This window comes from Anomalospiza imberbis, unplaced genomic scaffold (genome assembly GCF_031753505.1).
Source record: "Anomalospiza imberbis isolate Cuckoo-Finch-1a 21T00152 unplaced genomic scaffold, ASM3175350v1 scaffold_1055, whole genome shotgun sequence".
Classification (NCBI taxonomy): domain Eukaryota; kingdom Metazoa; phylum Chordata; class Aves; order Passeriformes; family Viduidae; genus Anomalospiza; species Anomalospiza imberbis.
Genome location: NW_027099444.1, coordinates 14,251 through 33,885, shown reverse-complemented (window position 1 = coordinate 33,885; position 19,635 = coordinate 14,251). Strand labels below are relative to the sequence as shown.

At 55.8% G+C, this 19,635-nt stretch overlaps 1 long non-coding RNA gene across 1 annotated transcript; it reads right to left on the bottom strand.

The window, feature by feature from the left end:
- Positions 1 to 10,129: 10,129 nt before the first annotated feature.
- Positions 10,130 to 19,431, bottom strand: LOC137465740 (uncharacterized). Its single transcript, XR_010994812.1, has 3 exons — positions 19,324 to 19,431; positions 16,258 to 16,320; positions 10,130 to 10,175 (listed from the first exon to the last, which is right to left on the bottom strand). It is a non-coding gene; the product is annotated as an uncharacterized lncRNA (long non-coding RNA).
- Between the last annotated feature and the right edge of the window lie 204 nt (positions 19,432 to 19,635).

Sequence of the window (19,635 nt, the reverse complement as noted above, 5' to 3'; positions counted from 1 at the left end):
TCCCTGAGGGGATTTTGGGTAATTTTAAAGGATTTTTGGGGTCCCTGAGAGGATTTTCGGGGTCCCAGATGAGATTTTGGGGCTCCCTGATGGGATTTTTGGGGTTCCTGATGGGATTTGGGTCATTTTAAAGGATTTTTGGGGTCCCTGAGTGGGATTTGGGTCATTTTAAAGGATTTTGGGGTTCCTCTGGGGAATTTTGGGGTCCCTGAAGGGATTTTGGGTCAGTTTAAAGGATTTTTGGGGTCCCTGATGGGATTTTGGGGCTCCCTGAGTGGGATTTGGTCATTTTAAAGGATTTTTGGGGTCCCAGATGGGATTTTGGGTCATTTTAAGGGATTTTTGGGGTCCCTGATGGGATTTTGGGGCTCCCTGAGTGGGATTTGGGTCATTTTAAAGGATTTTTGGGGTCCCTGAGAGGATTTTTGGGGTCCCTCAGGGGATTTTTGGGGTCCCTGATGGGATTTTTGGGGTCCCTGGTGGGATTTGGGTCATTTTAAAGGATTTTTGGGGTTCCTCTGGGGAATTTTGGGGTCCCTGATGGGATTTTGGGTCATTTTAAAGGATTTTTTGGGTCCCTCAGGGGAATTTTGGGGTCCCTGAGTGGGATTTGGGTCATTTTAAAGGATTTTTGGGGTCCCTGAGAGGATTTTCGGGGTCCCAGATGAGATTTTGGGGCTCCCTGATGGGATTTTTGGGGTCCCTGAGTGGGACTTGGGTCATTTTAAAGGATTTTTGGGGTCCCTGAGAGGATTTTCGGGGTCCCAGATGAGATTTTGGGGCTCCCTGATGGGATTTTTGGGGTCCCTGATGGGATTTGGGTCATTTTAAAGGATTTTTGGGGTTCCTCTGGGGAATTTTGGGGTCCCAGATGGGATTTTGGGGTCCCTGAGCAGGATTTGGGTCATTTTAAAGGATTTTTGGGGTCCCTGATGGGATTTTGGGGTCCCTGAGTGGGATTTGGGTCATTTTAAAGGATTTTTGGGGTTCCTGATGGGATTTTGGGGTCCCTGAGTGGGATTTGGGTCATTTTAAAGGATTTTTGGGGTCCCTGACAGGAATTTTGGGGTCCCTGATGGATTTTGGGGCAGTTTAACACATTTTTGGGGTTCCTCATAAGATTTTGGGACATTTTATGGGAATTTTAGGGTTCTTGAGAGAATTTTGGGTCCTTGAGATGATTTTGGGACAGTTTAAAGGATTTTTGGGGTTCCTGATGAGATTTTTGGGGCTCCCTGGGTGGGATTTGGGTCATTTTAAAGGATTTTTGGGGTTCCTTCGGGGAATTTTGGGGTCCCTGATGGGATTTGGGTCATTTTAAATGATTATTGGGGTCCCTGATGGGATTTTGGGGTCCCTGAGTGGGATTTGGGTCATTTTAAAGGATTTTTGGGGTCCCTGATGGGATTTTTGGGGTCCCAGATGGGATTTTGGGGGTCCCTGATGGGATTTTGGGGTCCCTGAGTGGGATTTGGGTCATTTTAAAGGATTTTTGGGGTCCCTGATGGGATTTTGGGGTCCCTGATGGGATTTTGGGTCATTTTAAAGGGTTTTTGGGGTTCCTGATGGGATTTTGGGCTCCCTGAGTGGGATTTGGGTCATTTTAAATGATTTTTGGGGTCCCTGATGGGATTTTGGGGCAGTTTAAAGGATTTTTTGGGGTTCCTGATGGGATTTTGGGCTCCCTGAGTGGGATTGGGGTCATTTTAAGGGATTTTTGGGGTCTCTGAGAGGATTTTTGGGGTCCCTGATGGGATTTTGGGGCTCCCTGATGGGATTTGGGTCATTTCAAAGGATTTTTGGGGTTCCTCTGGGGAATTTTGGGGTCCCTGATGGGATTTTGGGGCAGTTTAAAGGATTTTTGGGGTCCCAGATGGGATTTTGGGTCATTTTAAGGGATTTTTGGGGTCCCTGATGGGATTTTTGGGGTCCCTGAGCGGGACTTGGGTCATTTTAAAGGATTTTTGGGGTCCCTCAGGGGATTTTTTGGGGTCCCTGATGGGATTTTGGGACAATTCAAAGGATTTTTAGGGTCCCTGAGAGACTTTTTGGGGTCCCTGATGGGATTTTGGGTCATTTTAAAGGATTTTTGGGGTCCCTGATGGGATTTTGGGGCTCCCTGAGTGGGATTTGGGTCATTTTAAAGGATTTTTGGGGTCCCTGAGAGGATTTTCGGGGTCCCAGATGAGATTTTGGGGCTCCCTGATGGGATTTTTGGGGTCCCTGATGGGATTTGGGTCATTTTAAAGGATTTTTGGGGTTCCTCTGGGGAATTTTGGGGTCCCAGATGGGATTTTGGGGGTCCCTGAGCGGGATTTGGGTCATTTTAAAGGATTTTTAGGGTCCCTGATGGGATTTTGGGGCTCCCTGAGTGGGATTTGGGTCATTTAAAGGATTTTTGGGGTTCCTCTGGGGAATTTTGGGGTCCCTGATGGGATTTTGGGTCATTTTAAAGGATTTTGGGGCTCCCTGAGTGGGGATTTGGGTCATTTTAAAGGATTTTTGGGGTTCCTCTGGGGAATTTTGGGGTCCCTGAGTGGGATTTGGGTCATTTTAAAGGATTTTGGGGGTCCCTGATGGAATTTTTGGGGTCCCTGAGTGGGATTTGGGTAATTTTAAAGGATTTTTGGGGTTCCTGATGGGATTTTTGGGGTTCCTGATGGGATTTGGGTCATTTTAAAGGATTTTTGGGGTTCCTTCGGGGAATTTTGGGGCAGTTTAAAGGATTTTTTGGGGTTCCAGATGGGATTTTGGGTCATTTTAAGGGATTTTTGGGGTCCCTGATGGGATTTTTGGGGTCCCTGAGCGGGACTTGGGTCATTTTAAAGGATTTTTGGGGTCCCTGATGGGATTTTGGGGCTCTCTGGGTGGGATTTGGGTCATTTAAAAGGATTTTTTGGGGTCCCCTCAGGGATTTTTTGGGGTCCCTGATGGGATTTTGGGACAATTCAAAGGATTTTTTAGGGTCCCTGAGAGACTTTTTGGGGTCCCTGATGGGATTTTGGGTCATTTTAAAGGATTTTTGGGGCTCCTGATGGGATTTTTGGGGTCCCTGAGGGGATTTTGGGTAATTTTAAAGGATTTTTGGGGTCCCTGAGAGGATTTTCGGGGTCCCAGATGAGATTTTGGGGCTCCCTGATGGGGATTTTTGGGGTTCCTGATGGGATTTGGGTCATTTTAAAGGATTTTTGGGGTCCCTGAGTGGGATTTGGGTCATTTTAAAGGATTTTGGGGTTCCTCTGGGGAATTTTGGGGTCCCTGAAGGGATTTTGGGGCAGTTTAAAGGATTTTTAGGGTCCCTGAGAGACTTTTTGGGGTCCCTGATGGGATTTTGGGTCATTTTAAAGGATTTTTGGGGCTCCTGATGGGATTTTTGGGGTCCCTGAGGGGATTTTGGGTAATTTTAAAGGATTTTTGGGGTCCCTGAGAGGATTTTCGGGGTCCCAGATGAGATTTTGGGGCTCCCTGATGGGATTTTTGGGGTTCCTGATGGGATTTGGGTCATTTTAAAGGATTTTTGGGGTCCCTGAGTGGGATTTGGGTCATTTTAAAGGATTTTGGGGTTCCTCTGGGGAATTTTGGGGTCCCTGAAGGGATTTTGGGGCAGTTTAAAGGATTTTTGGGGTCCCAGATGGGATTTTGGGTCATTTTAAGGGATTTTTGGGGTCCCTGATGGGATTTTGGGGCTCCCTGAGTGGGATTTGGGTCATTTTAAAGGATTTTTGGGGTCCCTGAGAGGATTTTTGGGGTCCCCTCAGGGGATTTTTTGGGGTCCCTGATGGGATTTTTGGGGTCCCTGGTGGGATTTGGGTCATTTTAAAGGATTTTTTGGGGTTCCTCTGGGGAATTTTGGGGTCCCTGATGGGATTTTGGGTCATTTTAAAGGATTTTTGGGGTCCCTCAGGGGAATTTTGGGGTCCCTGAGTGGGATTTGGGTCATTTTAAAGGATTTTTGGGGTCCCTGAGAGGATTTTCGGGGTCCCAGATGAGATTTTGGGGCTCCCTGATGGGATTTTTGGGGTCCCTGAGTGGGACTTGGGTCATTTTAAAGGATTTTTGGGGTCCCTGAGAGGATTTTCGGGGTCCCAGATGAGATTTTGGGGCTCCCTGATGGGATTTTTGGGGTCCCTGATGGGATTTGGGTCATTTTAAAGGATTTTTGGGGTTCCTCTGGGGAATTTTGGGGTCCCAGATGGGATTTTGGGGTCCCTGAGCAGGATTTGGGTCATTTTAAAGGATTTTTGGGGTCCCTGATGGGATTTTGGGGTCCCTGAGTGGGGATTTGGGTCATTTTAAAGGATTTTTGGGGTTCCTGATGGGATTTTGGGGTCCCTGAGTGGGATTTGGGTCATTTTAAAGGATTTTTGGGGTCCCTGACAGGAATTTTGGGGTCCCTGATGGGATTTTGGGTCATTTTAAAGGATTTTTGGGGTCCCTGATAAGATTTTGGGACATTTTATGGGAATTTTTGGGGTTCCTGAGAGAATTTTGGGGTCCTTGAGGTGAATTTGGGGCAGTTTTAAAGGATTTGTGGGGTTCCTGATGGGATTTGTGGGGTTCCTGATGGGATTTTTGGGGCTCCCTGATGGGATTTGGGTCATTTTAAGGGATTTTTTGGGTCCCTGAGGGGATTTTGGGGCAGTTTAAAAGATTTTTGGGGTCCCTGAGAGGATTTTTGTGGTCCCTGATGGGATTTTGGGGCTCCCTGGGTGGGATTTGGTCATTTTAAAGGATTTTTGGGGGTCCCTGATGGGATTTGGGTCTTTTAAAGGGTTTTTGGGGTTCCTCTGGGGAATTTTGGGGTCCCAGATGGGATTTTGGGGGTCCCTGATGGGATTTGGGTCATTTTAAAGGATTTTTGGGGTCCCTGACAGGAATTTTGGGGTCCTTGATGGGATTTTGGGGCTCCCTGAGTGGGATTTGGGTCATTTTAAAGGATTTTTGGGGTCCCTGAGAGGATTTGGGTTCCTGAAGAGATTTTGGGGCTCCCTGGGTGGGATTTGGGTCATTTTAAAGGATTTTTGGGGTTCCTGGTGGGATTTTGGGTCATTTTAAAGGATTTTTGGGGTTCCTGGTGGGATTTTGGGTCATTTTAAAGGATTTTTGGGGTTCCTGGTGGGATTTTGCGGCAGTTTAAAGGATTTTTGGGGTTCCTGATGGGATTTTGGGTCATTTTAAAGGATTTTTGGGGTCCCTGAGAGGATTTTCGGGGTCCCAGATGAGATTTTGGGGCTCCCTGATGGGATTTTTGGGGTCCCTGAGTGGGACTTGGGTCATTTTAAAGGATTTTTGGGGTCCCTGATGGGATTTTGGGTCATTTTAAAGGATTTTTGGGGTTCCTGATGGGATTTTGGGTCATTTTAAAGGATTTTTGGGGTTCCTGATGGGATTTTGGGTCATTTTAAAGGATTTTTGGGGTTCCTCTGGGGAATTTTGGGGTTCCTGAGGGGAATTTTGGGCAGTTTAAATTATTTTTGGGGTCCCTGATGGGATTTTGGGGCTCCCTGTGTGGGATTTGGGTCATTTTAAAGGATTTTGGGGGTCCCTGAATGAATTTTTGGGCAGTTTAAAGGATTTTTGGGGTCCCTGATGGGATTTTGGGGCTCCCTGAGCGGGACTTGGGTCATTTTAAGGGATTTTTGGGGTTCCTGATGGAATTTTTGGGGCATTTTAAGGGAATTTTAGGATTCCTGTGGGGATTTTGGGGTCCCGAGGCCCCGCCCACTCCCGCAGGCCCCGCCCCCTCGCCCACAGGCCCCGCCCCCTCGCAAGGCCCCGCCCCCTCACCAGCACTTCCGGCTCCGCCCCCGAGGCCAAGATGGCCGAAAGCTCCGCTGGGGACTGGCCTGGCCTGGGAGAGGGACCCCAAAAATCCCTTAAAAACCCCAAAAATAATCTCAAAGTGCCCCAAAATCTCCTTAAAACCCCAAAATCCCCAAAAATAATTTCAAAATGCACAAAAATCTCCTTAAAACCCCCCAAAATCCCCAAAAAATAATTTCAAAATGCCCCAAAATCCCCTTAAAACCCCTCAAAAACCCCAAAAATAATCTCAAAGTGCCCCAAAATCTCCTTAAAGCCCCCCAAAATACCCAAAAATAATCTCAAAATGCCCCAAAATCCCCTTAAAACCCCCAAAATAATCTCAAAAAGCCCCAAAATCTCCTTAAAACCCCCAAAAGCCCCAAAAAATAATTTCAAAGTGCCCCAAAATCCCCTTAAAACCCCCCAAAATCCCCAAAAATAATCTCAAAATGCACAAAAATCTTCTTAAAACCCCCCAAAATCCCCCAAAATAATCTCAAAATGCCCCAAAAATCCCCTCAAAAATCCCCTGAAAATCCCTCAAAATTCTCTCAAAAACCCCAAAATCCCCTCAAAATCCCCCAAAATCCCCCAAAACCCCTTCAAAAACCCCAAAATCCCCTCAAAAATCCCCAAAATCCCCTCAAAATCCCCAAAAATCCCCTCAAAAATCCCCAAAAAATCCCCTCAAAAATCCCAAAAATCCCTTCAAAAACCCCAAAAATCCCCAAAAATCTCCTCAAAATCCACTCAAAATCCCCCAAAATCCCCTCAAAAACCCCAAAATCCCTTCAAAAACCCCAAAAAATCTCCTTAAAATCCCCAAAAATCCCTTCAAAAACCCCAAAGTCCCCTCAAAATTCTCAAAAATCCCTCAAAAATCCCCCAAAATCCCTTCAAAAACCCCAAAACCCCTTCAAAACCCCCAAAAATTCCCCAAAAATCTCCAAAAATTCCCTAAAACACTCCAAAATCCCATCAAAACCCCTCAAAAATCCCGAATTCCCCTCAAAATCCATCAAAATCCCCTCAAAATTCCCAAAAATCCCCTCAAAATCCCCAAAAACCCCACAAAATTCCCAAAATCCCCTCCAAAATCCCCAAATTCCCCTCAAAAATCCCCCAAAAACCCCCTCAAAATTCCCCAAAATTCCCTTCAAAAATCCCCCAAAAGTGCCCTCAAAAATGCCAAAAATCCCTTCAAAATCCCCAAAAATTCCCCAAAAATCCCCAAAAATCTCCTCAAAATCCACTCAAAATCCCCCAAAATCCCCTCAAAATCCATCAAAATCTCCTCAAAATCCCCAAATCCTCCCAAAAAACCCCAAAATCCTCCCAAAAAACCCCAAAAATTCCCTAAAAAGCACCAAAATCCCCCAAAATTCCCCCAAAATCCCCCTTTTGCACATATAAGGAATCTGGCCAAGCCCCGCCCCCTGGGGGGCCACACCCGTTAGGCCCCGCCCCTTACCTCTGCTGGGGGCCCTTTAGCTCCGCCCCCAGCGCTGCAGGGCCTGGCTCCGCCCCCAGCAGCCGAAGCTCCGCCCCTCGCTGAAGCTCCGCCCACCGCCGGCTTTGCCCCGCCTCCAGCGAGGTCTCTGGGGGGCGGGGTCACAAAATTGGGGGCGGGGTCCCCAAAATTGGGGGCGGGGTCCCAAAAATTGGGGGCGAGGTCTTGAAAATTGGGGGTGGGGTCACAGAATTGGGGTGGGGTCAAAGAATTGGGGGTGTGGTCTTGAAAATTGGGGGTGGGGTCACAGAATTGGGGGCGGGGTCCCAAAATTGGGTGGGGTCACAGAATTGGGGGTGGGGCTTCAAAATTGGGGGTGGGGTCCCAAAATTGGGGGTGGAGTCACAGAATTGGGGGTGGGGTCACCAAAATTGGGGGTGGGGTCCCAAATTTGGGGGCGGGGTCACCAAAATTGGGGGTGGGGTCCCAAAATTGGGGGCGGGGTCACAGAATTGGGGCGGGGCCACAAAATTGGGGGCGGGGCCCCCAAATTGGGGGCAGAGTCCCAAAAATTGGGGGCGGGGTCACAAAATTGGGGGTGGGGTCCCAAAATTGGGGGTGGGGTCAAAGAATAGGGGGCGGGGTCTCCAAAATTGGGGGCGGGGTCCCAAAAATTGGGGGCGGGGTCCCAAAAATTGGGGGCGGGGTCTTGAAAACTGGGGGTGGGGTCACAAAATTGGGGGCGGGGTCACAAAAATTGGGGGCAGGGTGACAGAGTTGGGGCGGGGTCACAAAATTGGGGGAGGGGTCATCAAAATTGGGGGTGGGGTCAAAGAACTGGGGGCGGGGTCTCCAAAATTGGGGGCAGGGCCTTGAAAATTAGGGGCGGGGTCACATAATTGGGGGTGGGGACACCAAAATTGGGGGCGGGGTCGCCAAAATTAGGGGCGGGCTCCCAAAATTGGGGGTGGGGTCTTGAAAATTGGGGGTGGGGTCACAGAATTGGGGGTGGGGGGGTCACAAAATTGGGGGTAACTTGGGGGCGGGGTCACAGAATTGGGGGTGGGGTCACAAAAATTGGGGGCAGAGTCACAGAATTGGGGGCGGGGTCACAGAATTGGGGGCGGGGTCACAAAATTGGGGGCGGGGTCACAGAATTGGGGCGGGGCCACAAAATTGGGGGCGGGGTCCCAAAATTGGGGGCGGGGTCACGTCACAGAATTGGGGGTGGGGCCACAGAATTGGGGGTGGGGTCCCAAAATTGGGGGCGGGGTCCCAAAATTGGGGGCGGGGTCACAGAATTGGGGCGGGGCCACAAAATTGGGGGCGGGGTCACCAAAAATTGGGGGCGGGGTCCCAAAATTGGTGGTGGGGTCACAAAAATTGGGGGCGGGGTCCCTAAATTAGGGGCGGGGCCCCCAAATTGGGGGCGGGGTCACAAAATTGGGGGCGGAGTCACAGAATTGGGGGCGGGGTCACAGAATTGGGGGCAGGCTCCCAAAATTGGGGGTGGGGCCACAAAATTGGGGGTGGGGTCACAGAATTGGGGGTGGAGTCACCACAATTGGGGGCGGGGTCACAGAATTGGGGGCGGAGTCCCAAAATTGGGTGGGGTCACAGAATTGGGGGTGGGGTCACATATTTGGGGGCGGAGTCACAGATTTGGGGGTGGGGTCCTAAAATTGGGGGCGGGGTCACCAAAATTGGGGGTGGGCTCCCAAAATTGGGGGCGGGGTCATGTCACAGAATTGGGGATGGGGTCCCCAAAATTGGGGGCGGAGTCACAGAAATTGGGGGTGGGGTCCCAAAATTGGGGGTGGGGTCCCAAAATTGGGGGTGGGGTCACAGATTTGGGGGTGGGGTTCCAAAGTTGGGGGTGGGGTCTTGAAAATTGGGGGTGGGGTCACAGAATTGGGGGGTGGGGTCCCAAAATTAGGGGCGGGGCCCCCAAATTGGGGGCGGGGTCCCCAAAATTAGGGGCGGGATCACAAAATTAGGGGCGGGGGCCCCCGAACTTGGGGGCGGGGTCACCCGGAGGCGGGGTTTGAAGGGCGGGAACCTCGGCGCGGGCGCGGCGTTTCCCGGCCGGACTCACCCAGGCGCCGCGCCGTTTCCTGCGCCTCCGCCGCGGCGTCCCCCAGCTGCCGCAGCTCCTTCCTGCGCCGCGCCGCCTCCGCGCGCAGCGCCCCCCCGGCGGCTCGGAGGAACCGCGGCGACGACGGCGGCCGCCCGCGCCGAACCCTGAGCCCCCCAAAAATCCGCCCGAATTCGCCCCGAAATTCAGGCCGGAATTGCCCCCGAGCGCCCCGGCGACCCCGAAATCTCAAAAAAAACCCCAAAATCCCGCCCAGGTGAGGCGCCGAAGTCACCCCCAAATTTTTGGGAGGTCTCGGCCATGTTTTTAACGCGGTCCCCAAAAAAAATACGGATTTTTGGGACGCCCCGGAACGGCGCCAAAATGGGGGAAGCGCCTCAAAACGTCCCCCGCAAATCTCAGGGGAATCAGCCCAAATTTTGGGTTCCCCGACCCAAATCCGAGCCCCAAATTCCGTCAAAAACCCCCCCTCAAATTTTGGGGTGCCCCTCACCTCCGGCTCCTGCAGGTGGCCGTACCTGGCGCCCCGAGTTAAGGAACAAATTGGGGAGCCAGCGGAAAGTCTCCCCTTAAATTTTGGGGTGAAGCGCCAGGGTTGGACGCCCCCACCCCAAATTCCAGAGCCCATCCCCCCACCCTTGATTTCGGACCTCGCAAACCCCACAAAAACCCTCGGGAACCCCCCAAATTTTGGGGTTCCCCCCAAGTTTTTGACGCTTCCCCGCCCCCGAAATTCTCAATGCCGGGAGCCCCCAAATTTTTGGGAACTCCACCCCGCCAAATTTCGGATACCAGCGCAGGTTTCCCCGAATCTTCTTGACGTTCCTGCGGGGACACCCCGAAAATTTCGTGAGGGGGGGGGAGGCGGGGCCGCAAGGCATGATGGGAGTTGTAGGCTCGGCTATAATGGGACTCAATGGGCCCCGGGGGATGATGGGAGTTGTAGGCTCGGCTATAATGGCACCCAATGGGCCCCGGGGGATCATGGGAGTTGTAGGCTCGGCTATAATGGCACCCAATGGGCCCCGGGGGATCATGGGAGTTGTAGGCTCGGCTATAATGGCACCCAATGGGCCCCGGGGGATCATGGGAGTTGTAGGCTCGGCTATAATGGCACCCAATGGGCCCCGGGGGATCATGGGAGTTGTAGGCTCGGCTATAATGGCACCCAATGGGCCCCGGGGGATCATGGGAGTTGTAGGCTTGGCTATAATGGGACCCAATGGGCCCCGGGGGATCATGGGAGTTGTAGGCTCAGCTATAATGGCACCCAATGGGCCCCGGGGGATCATGGGAGTTGTAGGCTCAGCTATAATGGCACCCAATGAGTCCCAGAGGATCATGGGAGTTGTAGGCTCGGCTATAATGGGACCCAATGGGCCCCGGGGGATCATGGGAGTTGTAGGCTCGGCTATAATGGCACCCAATGAGCTCAGGGGATCATGGGAGTTGTAGGCTCGGCTATAATGGCACCCAATGGGCGCCACAGGGGATCATGGGAGTTGTAGGCTCAGCTATAATGGCACCCAATGGGCCCCAGAGGATCATGGGAGTTGTAGGCTCGGCTATAATGGCACCCAATGGGCCCCGAGGGATCATGGGAGTTGTAGGCTTGGCTATAATGGCACCCAATGGGCCCCAGGGGATCATGGGAGTTGTAGGCTCGGCTGTAATGGGACCCAATGGGCCCCAGGGGATCATGGGAGTTGTAGGCTCAGCTATAATGGGAACCAATGGGCCCCGGGGGATCATGGGAGTTGTAGGCTCGGCTATAATGGCACCCAATGGGCCCCGGGGGATCATGGGAGTTGTAGGCTCGGCTATAATGGCACCCAATGGGCCCTGGGCATGATGGGAGTTGTAGGCTCGGCTATAATGGCACCCAATGGGCCCCGGGGGATCATGGGAGTTGTAGGCTCGGCTATAATGGCACCCAATGACCTCAGGGGATCATGGGAGTTGTAGGCTCAGCTATAATGGCACCCAATGGGCCCCAGGGGATCATGGGAGTTGTAGGATCAGCTATAATGGGACCCAATGGGCCCCGGGGGATCATGGGAGTTGTAGGCTCGGCTATAATGGCACCCAATGGGCCCCGGGGCATCATGGGAGTTGTAGGCTCGGCTATAATGGCACCCAATGGGCCCCGGGGGATCATGGGAGTTGTAGGCTCGGCTATAATGGGACCCAATGGGCCCCGGGGGATCATGGGAGTTGTAGGCTCGGCTATAATGGGACCCAATGGGCCCCAGGGGATCATGGGAGTTGTAGGCTCAGCTATAATGGCACCCAATGGGCCCCAGGGGATCATGGGAGTTGTAGGCTTGGCTATAATGGCACCCAATGGGCCCCGGGGGATCATGGGAGTTGTAGGCTCGGCTATAATGGGCCCCAGGGGATCATGGGAGTTGTAGGCTCGGCTATAATGGGACCCAATGGGCCCCAGGGGATCATGGGAGTTGTAGGCTCGGCTATAATGGCACCCAATGGGCCCCGGGGGATCATGGGAGTTGTAGGCTCGGCTATAATGGCACCCAATGGGCCCCAGGGGATCATGGGAGTTGTAGGCTTGGCTATAATGGCACCCAATGGGCCCCGGGGGATCATGGGAGTTGTAGGCTCAGTTATAATGGGCCCCAGGGGATCATGGGAGTTGTAGGCTCGGCTGTAATGGCACCCAATGGGCCCCAGGGGATCATGGGAGTTGTAGGCTCGGCTATAATGGGCCCCAGGGGATCATGGGAGTTGTAGGCTCGGTTATAATGGCACCCAATGGGCCCCGGGGGATCATGGGAGTTGTAGGCTCGGCTATAATGGCACCCAATGGGCCCCGGGGGATCATGGGAGTTGTAGGCTTGGCTATAATGGCACCCAATGGGCCCCAGGGGATCATGGGAGTTGTAGGCTCGGCTATAATGGCACCCAATGGGCCCCGGGGCATGATGAGAGTTGTAGGCTCGGCTATAATGGGACCCAATGAGCCCCGGGCATCATGGGAGTTGTAGGCTGGGCTATAACAGGACCCAATGAGCCCTGGGGGATCATGGGAGTTGTAGGCTGGGCTATAACAGGACCCAATGGGCCCCGGGGGATCATGGGAGTTGTAGGCTCGGCTATAATGGCACCCAATGGGCCCCGGGGGATCATGGGAGTTGTAGGCTCGGCTATAATGGCACCCAATGGGCCCCGGGGGATCATGGGAGTTGTAGGCTCGGCTATAATGGCACCCAATGGGCCCCGGGGGATCATGGGAGTTGTAGGCTCGGCTATAATGGGACCCAATGGGCCCCGGGGTATCATGGGAGTTGTAGGCTCGGCTATAATGGCACCCAATGGGCCCCGGGGGATCATGGGAGTTGTAGGCTCGGCTATAATGGGACCCAATGAGCCCCGGGGCATCATGGGAGTTGTAGGCTCGGCTATAATGGCGCCCAATGAGCCCTGGGGCATGATGGGAGTTGTAGGCTCAGCTATAATGGCACCCAATGAGTCCCGGGGGATCATGGGAGTTGTAGGCTCGGCTATAATGGCACCCAATGGGCCCCGGGGCATGATGGGAGTTGTAGGCTCAGCTATAATGGCACCCAATGGGCCCCGGGGGATGATGGGAGTTGTAGGCTCGGCTATAATGGGAGCCAATGGGCCCCGGGGCATCATGGGAGTTGTAGGCTCAGCTATAATGGCACCCAATGGGCCCAGGGGATCATGGGAGTTGTAGGCTTGGCTATAATGGGACCCAATGGGCCCCGGGGGATCATGGGAGTTGTAGGCTCGGCTATAATGGCACCCAATGGGCCCCGGGGGATCATGGGAGTTGTAGGCTCGGCTATAATGGCACCCAATGGGCCCCAGGGGATCATGGGAGTTGTAGGCTCAGCTATAATGGCACCCAATGGGCCCCGGGGGATCATGGGAGTTGTAGGCTCGGCTATAATGGCACCCAATGGGCCCCGGGGGATCATGGGAGTTGTAGGCTCAGCTATAATGGCACCCAATGGGCCCCGGGGGATCATGGGAGTTGTAGGCTCGGCTATAATGGCACCCAATGAGCTCAGGGGATCATGGGAGTTGTAGGCTCGGCTATAATGGCACCCAAGGGGCCCCAGGGGATCATGGGAGTTGTAGGCTCGGCTGTAATGGCACCCAATGGGCCCCGGGGGATCATGGGAGTTGTAGGCTCGGCTATAATGGGACCCAATGGGCCCCGGGGGATCATGGGAGTTGTAGGCTCGGCTATAATGGCACCCAATGGGCCCCGGGGGATCATGGGAGTTGTAGGCTCGGCTGTAATGGCACCCAATGGGCCCCGGGGGATCATGGGAGTTGTAGGCTCGGCTATAATGGGACCCAATGGGCCCCGGGGGATCATGGGAGTTGTAGGCTCAGCTATAATGGCACCCAATGGGCCCCGGGGGATCATGGGAGTTGTAGGCTCGGCTATAATGGCACCCAATGAGCTCAGGGGATCATGGGAGTTGTAGGCTCGGCTATAATGGGACCCAATGGGCCCCGGGGGATCATGGGAGTTGTAGGCTCGGCTATAATGGCACCCAATGAGTCCCAGAGGATCATGGGAGTTGTAGGCTCGGCTATAATGGCACCCAATGGGCCCCGGGGGATCATGGGAGTTGTAGGCTCGGCTATAATGGGACCCAATGAATCCCAGAGGATCATGGAGTTGTAGGCTCGGCTATAATGGGCCCCAGGGGATCATGGGAGTTGTAGGCTCGGCTATAATGGGACCCAATGGGCCCCGGGGGATCATGGGAGTTGTAGGCTCGGCTATAATGGGCCCCGGGTGATCATGGGAGTTGTAGGCTCGGCTATAATGGCACCCAATGGGCCCCGGGGGATCATGGGAGTTGTAGGCTCGGCTATAATGGCACCCAATGGGCCCCGGGGGATCATGGGAGTTGTAGGCTCAGCTATAATGGGACCCAATGAATCCCAGAGGATCATGGGAGTTGTAGGCTTGGCTATAATGGCACCCAATGGGCCCCGGGGGATCATGGGAGTTGTAGGCTCGGCTATAATGGCACCCATTGAGCTCAGGGGATCATGGGAGTTGTAGGCTCAGCTATAATGGGACCCAATGGGGCCCAGGGGATCATGGGAGTTGTAGGCTCAGCTATAATGGGACCCAATGGGGCCCCGGGGGATCATGGGAGTTGTAGGCTCGGCTATAATGGCACCCAATGGGCCCCAGGGGATCATGGGAGTTGTAGGCTCAGCTATAATGGCACCCAATGGGCCCCGGGGGATCATGGGAGTTGTAGGCTCGGCTATAATGGCACCCAATGGGCCCCGGGGGATCATGGGAGTTGTAGGCTCGGCTATAATGGCACCCAATGGGCCCCGGGGGATCATGGGAGTTGTAGGCTCGGCTTTAATGGCACCCAATGGGCCCCGGGGGATCATGGGAGTTGTAGGCTCGGCTTTAATGAGACCCAATGGGCCCCAGGGGATCATGGGAGTTGTAGGCTCGGCTATAATGGGCCACAGAGGATCATGGGAGTTGTAGGCTCGGCTATAATGGCACCCAATGGGTCCCAGGGCATGGTGGGAGTTGTAGGCTCGGCTATAATGGCACCCAATGGGCCCCGGGGGATGATGGGAGTTGTAGGCTCGGCTATAATGGCACCCAATGGGACCCAAAGAGCCCCAGGGGATCATGGGAGTTGTAGGCTAGGCTATAATGGGACCCAATGAATCCCAGAGGATCATGGGAGTTGTAGGCTCGGCTATAATGGCACCCAATGGGCCCCAGGGAATCATGGGAGTTGTAGGCTCGGCTATAATGGCACCCAATGGGGCTCAGGGGATCATGGGAGTTGTAGGCTCGGCTATAATGGCACCCAATGGGCCCCAGGGGATCATGGGAGTTGTAGGCTCGGCTATAATGGGACCCAATGGGGCTCAGGGGATCATGGGAGTTGTAGGCTCGGCTATAATGGCACCCAATGGGCCCCAGGGGATCATGGGAGTTGTAGGCTCGGCTATAATGGGACCCAATGGGCCCCAGGGGATCATGGGAGTTGTAGGCTCGGCTATAATGGCACCAAACGAGCCTCAGGGGATCATGGGAGTTGTAGGCTCAGCTATAATGGCACCCAATGAGCCCCGGGGCATCATGGGAGTTGTAGGCTCGGCTATAATGGCACCCAATGGGCCCCAGAGGATCATGGGAGCTGTAGGCTCGGCTATAATGGGACCCAATGAGCCCCGGGGGATCATGGGAGTTGTAGGCTCGGCTATAATGGGACCCAATGGGCCCCGGGGGATCATGGGAGTTGTAGGCTCAGCTATAATGGCACCCAATGGGCCCCGGGGGATCATGGGAGTTGTAGGCCCAGCTATAATGGCACCCAGGGGATCATGGGAGTTGTAGGCTCGGCTATAATGGCACCCAATGGGCCCCGGGGGATCATGGGAGTTGTAGGCTCGGCTATAATGGCACCCAATGGGCCCCGGGGGATCATGGGAGTTGTAGGCTCGGCTATAATGGCACCCAATGGGCCCCGGGGTATCATGGGAGTTGTAGGCTCGGCTATAATGGCACCCAATGGGCCCCGGGGGATCATGGGAGTTGTAGGCTCGGCTATAATGGCACCCAATGAGCTCAGGGGATCATGGGAGTTGTAGGCTCGGCTATAATGGCACCCAAGGGGCCCCAGGGGATCATGGGAGTTGTAGGCTCGGCTATAATGGCACCCAATGGGCCCCGGGGGATCATGGGAGTTGTAGGCTTGGCTATAATGGCACCCAATGGGCCCCAGGGGATCATGGGAGCTGTAGTCCTGGAAAGGCATTTTTACAGCTTCTCCCCCCAAATTTTGGGGTCCCCTTTTAGTTTTGGGGGGTTCTCAGGGTTTTTTTTCACCGCCTAAGCGTTGGGGGTCGCCCTCACCGGTGGTTTCGGACGTGGCGAGTGACGTAATCCCAAACGGGGGCCGTTGGGCCGGAGCAGAGCCTGGGGGGGACGGAATTTGGGGAACCCAGAATTGGGGGGTGACCGGGGGAGAGCCCAGAATTCACCCTGAACCCCAAAAAAATCCCCGAGGGGTTTCCGAACCCCGCCAAGGGACCCCGAAATCCTCCCAAATCCGCCCAGGAAGCCCGAAAAGAGACCCCAAAATCCCGAGCAGAGATCAAAAACCCCCGGAAACGCCAAACTCACTCAGGAGCCTCCCAAGGAACCCCAAAAATCACCGGGACCCCAAAATTACCTGGGACCCTCCCAAGGGACCCCAAAACCCCCCAGGAACCCCAAAACCCCCCCGGAAACGCCAAACTCACTCAGGAGCCTCCCAAGGAACCCCAAAAATCACCGGGACCCCAAAATTACCTGGGACCCTCCCAAGGGACCCCAAAAAACCCCCAGGACCCCAAAATTACCCGGGACCCTCCCAAGGGACCCCAAAAATCCCCAGGACCCCCCACAAACCCCCCCGGAAACGCCAAACTCACTCAGGAGCCTCCCAAGGGACCCCAAAAACCCCCCAGGAACCCCAAAATTACCCAGAACCCTCCCAAGGGACCCCAAAAAACCCCCAGGACCCCAAAGTTACCCAGGACCCTCTCAAGGGACCCCAAAAAACCCCCAGGAAACCCAAAACCCCCCCGGAAACGCCAAACTCAATCAGGAGCCTCCCAAGGGACCCCAAAACCCGCCGGGACCCCCAAAATTACCTGGGACCCTCCCAAGGGACCCCAAAAATCCCCAGGAACCCCCAAAACCCCCCCGGAAACGCCAAACTCACTCAGGAGCCTCCCAAGGGACCCCAAAAACCCCCCAGGAACCCCAAAATTACCCGGGACCCTCCCAAGGGACCCCAAAATCCCCCAGGAACCCCCCTAAAGCCCCCCGGACCCTCCCAAGGGACCCCAAAATCCCCCAGGACCCCCCCAAATCCCCCCAAGGGACCCCAAAACACACCAGGACTCCCCCAAAACACACCAGGACCCTCCCAAGGGACCCCAAAACCCCTCAGGACCCCCAAAAACCCTCCAAAGGGACCCCAAAACCCCTCAGGACCCCCCCAAGCCCCTCCCAAGGGACCCCAAAACACACCAGGACTCCCCCAAAACCCCCCAGGACCCCCACAAACCCCCCCCTGGACCCTCCCAAGGGACCCCAAAACTCCCCAGGACCTCCAAACCTCCCCCGGACCACCCCCAGGAACCCTAAAACCCCTCAGGACCCTCCCAAGGGACCCCAAAATCCCCCAGGACCCCCACAAACCCCCCCAGGACCCTCCCAAGGGACCCCAAAACCCCCCAGGGACCCTCCCAAGGGACCCCAAAACCCCCCCGGACCCTCCCAAGGGACCCCAAAACCCCCCAGGACCCCCCCAGACCCTCCCAGGACCCACCCAAGGGACCCCAAAATTCCCCAGGACCCCCACAAACCCCCCCAGGACCACCCCAAGGGACCCCAAATCCCCCCAAACATCCCCCAAGGGACCCCAAAACCCCCCCGGACCACCCCAGACCCTCCCAGGACCACCCCAAGGGACCCCAAAACCTCCCTAGGACCCTCCCAAGGGACCCCAAAACCCACCAGGACCCCCCCCAAAACCCCCAGGACCACCCCAAGGGACCCCAAACCCCCCAGGGACCCTCCCAAGGGACCCCAAAACCCCCCAGGACCCCCCTAAAGGACCCCAAAACCCCCCCGGACCCACCCAAGGGACCCCAAAATTCCCCAGGACCCCCACAAACCCCCCCAGGACCACCCCAAGGGACCCCAAAACCCCCCTAGGACCCTCCCAAGGGACCCCAAAACCCCCCAGGAACACCCCAAACCCTCCCAGGACCCACCCAAGGGACCCCAAAACCACCCAGGACCCTCCCAGGACCCACCCAAGGGACCCCAAAACCCCCAGAACCCTCCCAGGACCCACCCAAGGGACCCCAAAACCCCCAGGACCCTCCCAAGTCACGCCAAAACCCCCCAGAACCCCCCCATGGGACCCAAAAACACACCAGGACCCCCCCAAGGGACCCCCCAGGACCCCCCCAAGGGACCCCCCAGGACCCTCCCAAAGGACCCCAAAACTCCCCAGGAACCCCAAATACCCTCCCAAGGGACCCCAAAACACACCAGGACCCCCCCAAGGGACCCCCCAGGACCCCCCCAAGGGACCCCCCAGGACCCTCCCAAAGGACCCCAAAACTCCCCAGGAACCCCAAATACCCTCCCAAGGGACCCCAAAACACACCAGGACCCCCCCAAGGGACCCCCCAGGACCCCCCCAAACCCCCGCGGACCCTCCCAAAGGACCCCAAAACTTCCCAGGAACCCCAAACACCCTCCCAAGGGACCCCAAAACACACCAGGACTCCCCCAAAACCCCCCAGGACACCCCCAAAACCCCCCCAGACCCTCCCAAGGGACCCCAAAACTCCCCGGTACCCCCCAAACCTCCCCCGGACCACCCCCAGGAACCCTAAAACCCCTCAGGACCCTCCCAAGGGACCCCAAAACCCACCAGGACCCCCACAAACCCCCCCAGGACCACCCCAAGGGACCCCAAAACCCCCCAGGAGCCCCCCCAAGGGACCCCAAAACCCCCCAGGACCCCCCCAGACCCTCCCAGGACCCACCCAAGGGACCCCAAAACCCCCCCGGACCCTCTCAAGGGACCCCAAAACCCCCAGGAACCCCACAAACCCCCCCTGGACCCTCCCAAGGGACCCCAAAACCCCTCAGGAACCCCACAAACCCCCCCAGGACCACCCCAAGGGACCCCAAAACCCCCCAGGACCACCCCAAAACCCCCCAGGAACCCCAAAACCCCCCAGGACCCCCCCAAGGGACCCCAAACCGCCTCAGGCCGCCTTCACTTCCCGATCCCCCCCTCCCAGAGCGCTCAGGGGGGGGTTCCCACCCCCGGCCCCCCGCAATCCCCCGAGCTCTCCCCGCCTCAGGCCGGCCCCGAGTGGGGGTTGGGGTTCCCCGGGTGGTCCCGACCTGCGGAGCGCGGCCGGGGAGGGGGCGGCGGAGGGCGGCAGCTCCATCTCCTCCCGGAGCCAGCGGCCCAGAGCCTCCGCCATCATGGCCGGGGGTGGGGGGGGGGGAGCCGTGAGGGGAAGAGAAAAAGCGCGCGAAACGCGCCGCGGGGCACCACGGGAGTTGTAGTGCGGGGGGGGCGGGGCCTGCAGCGCTGCGCTATGGGCGGCGCGGGGCATGACGGGACTCGTAGGCGAAGAGCAAGGGGGCGCGCGGAGGATGACGGGAGTTGGAGGCCGGGTTGCAGTGTGGCTCTATGGGGCGCGCAAAGGA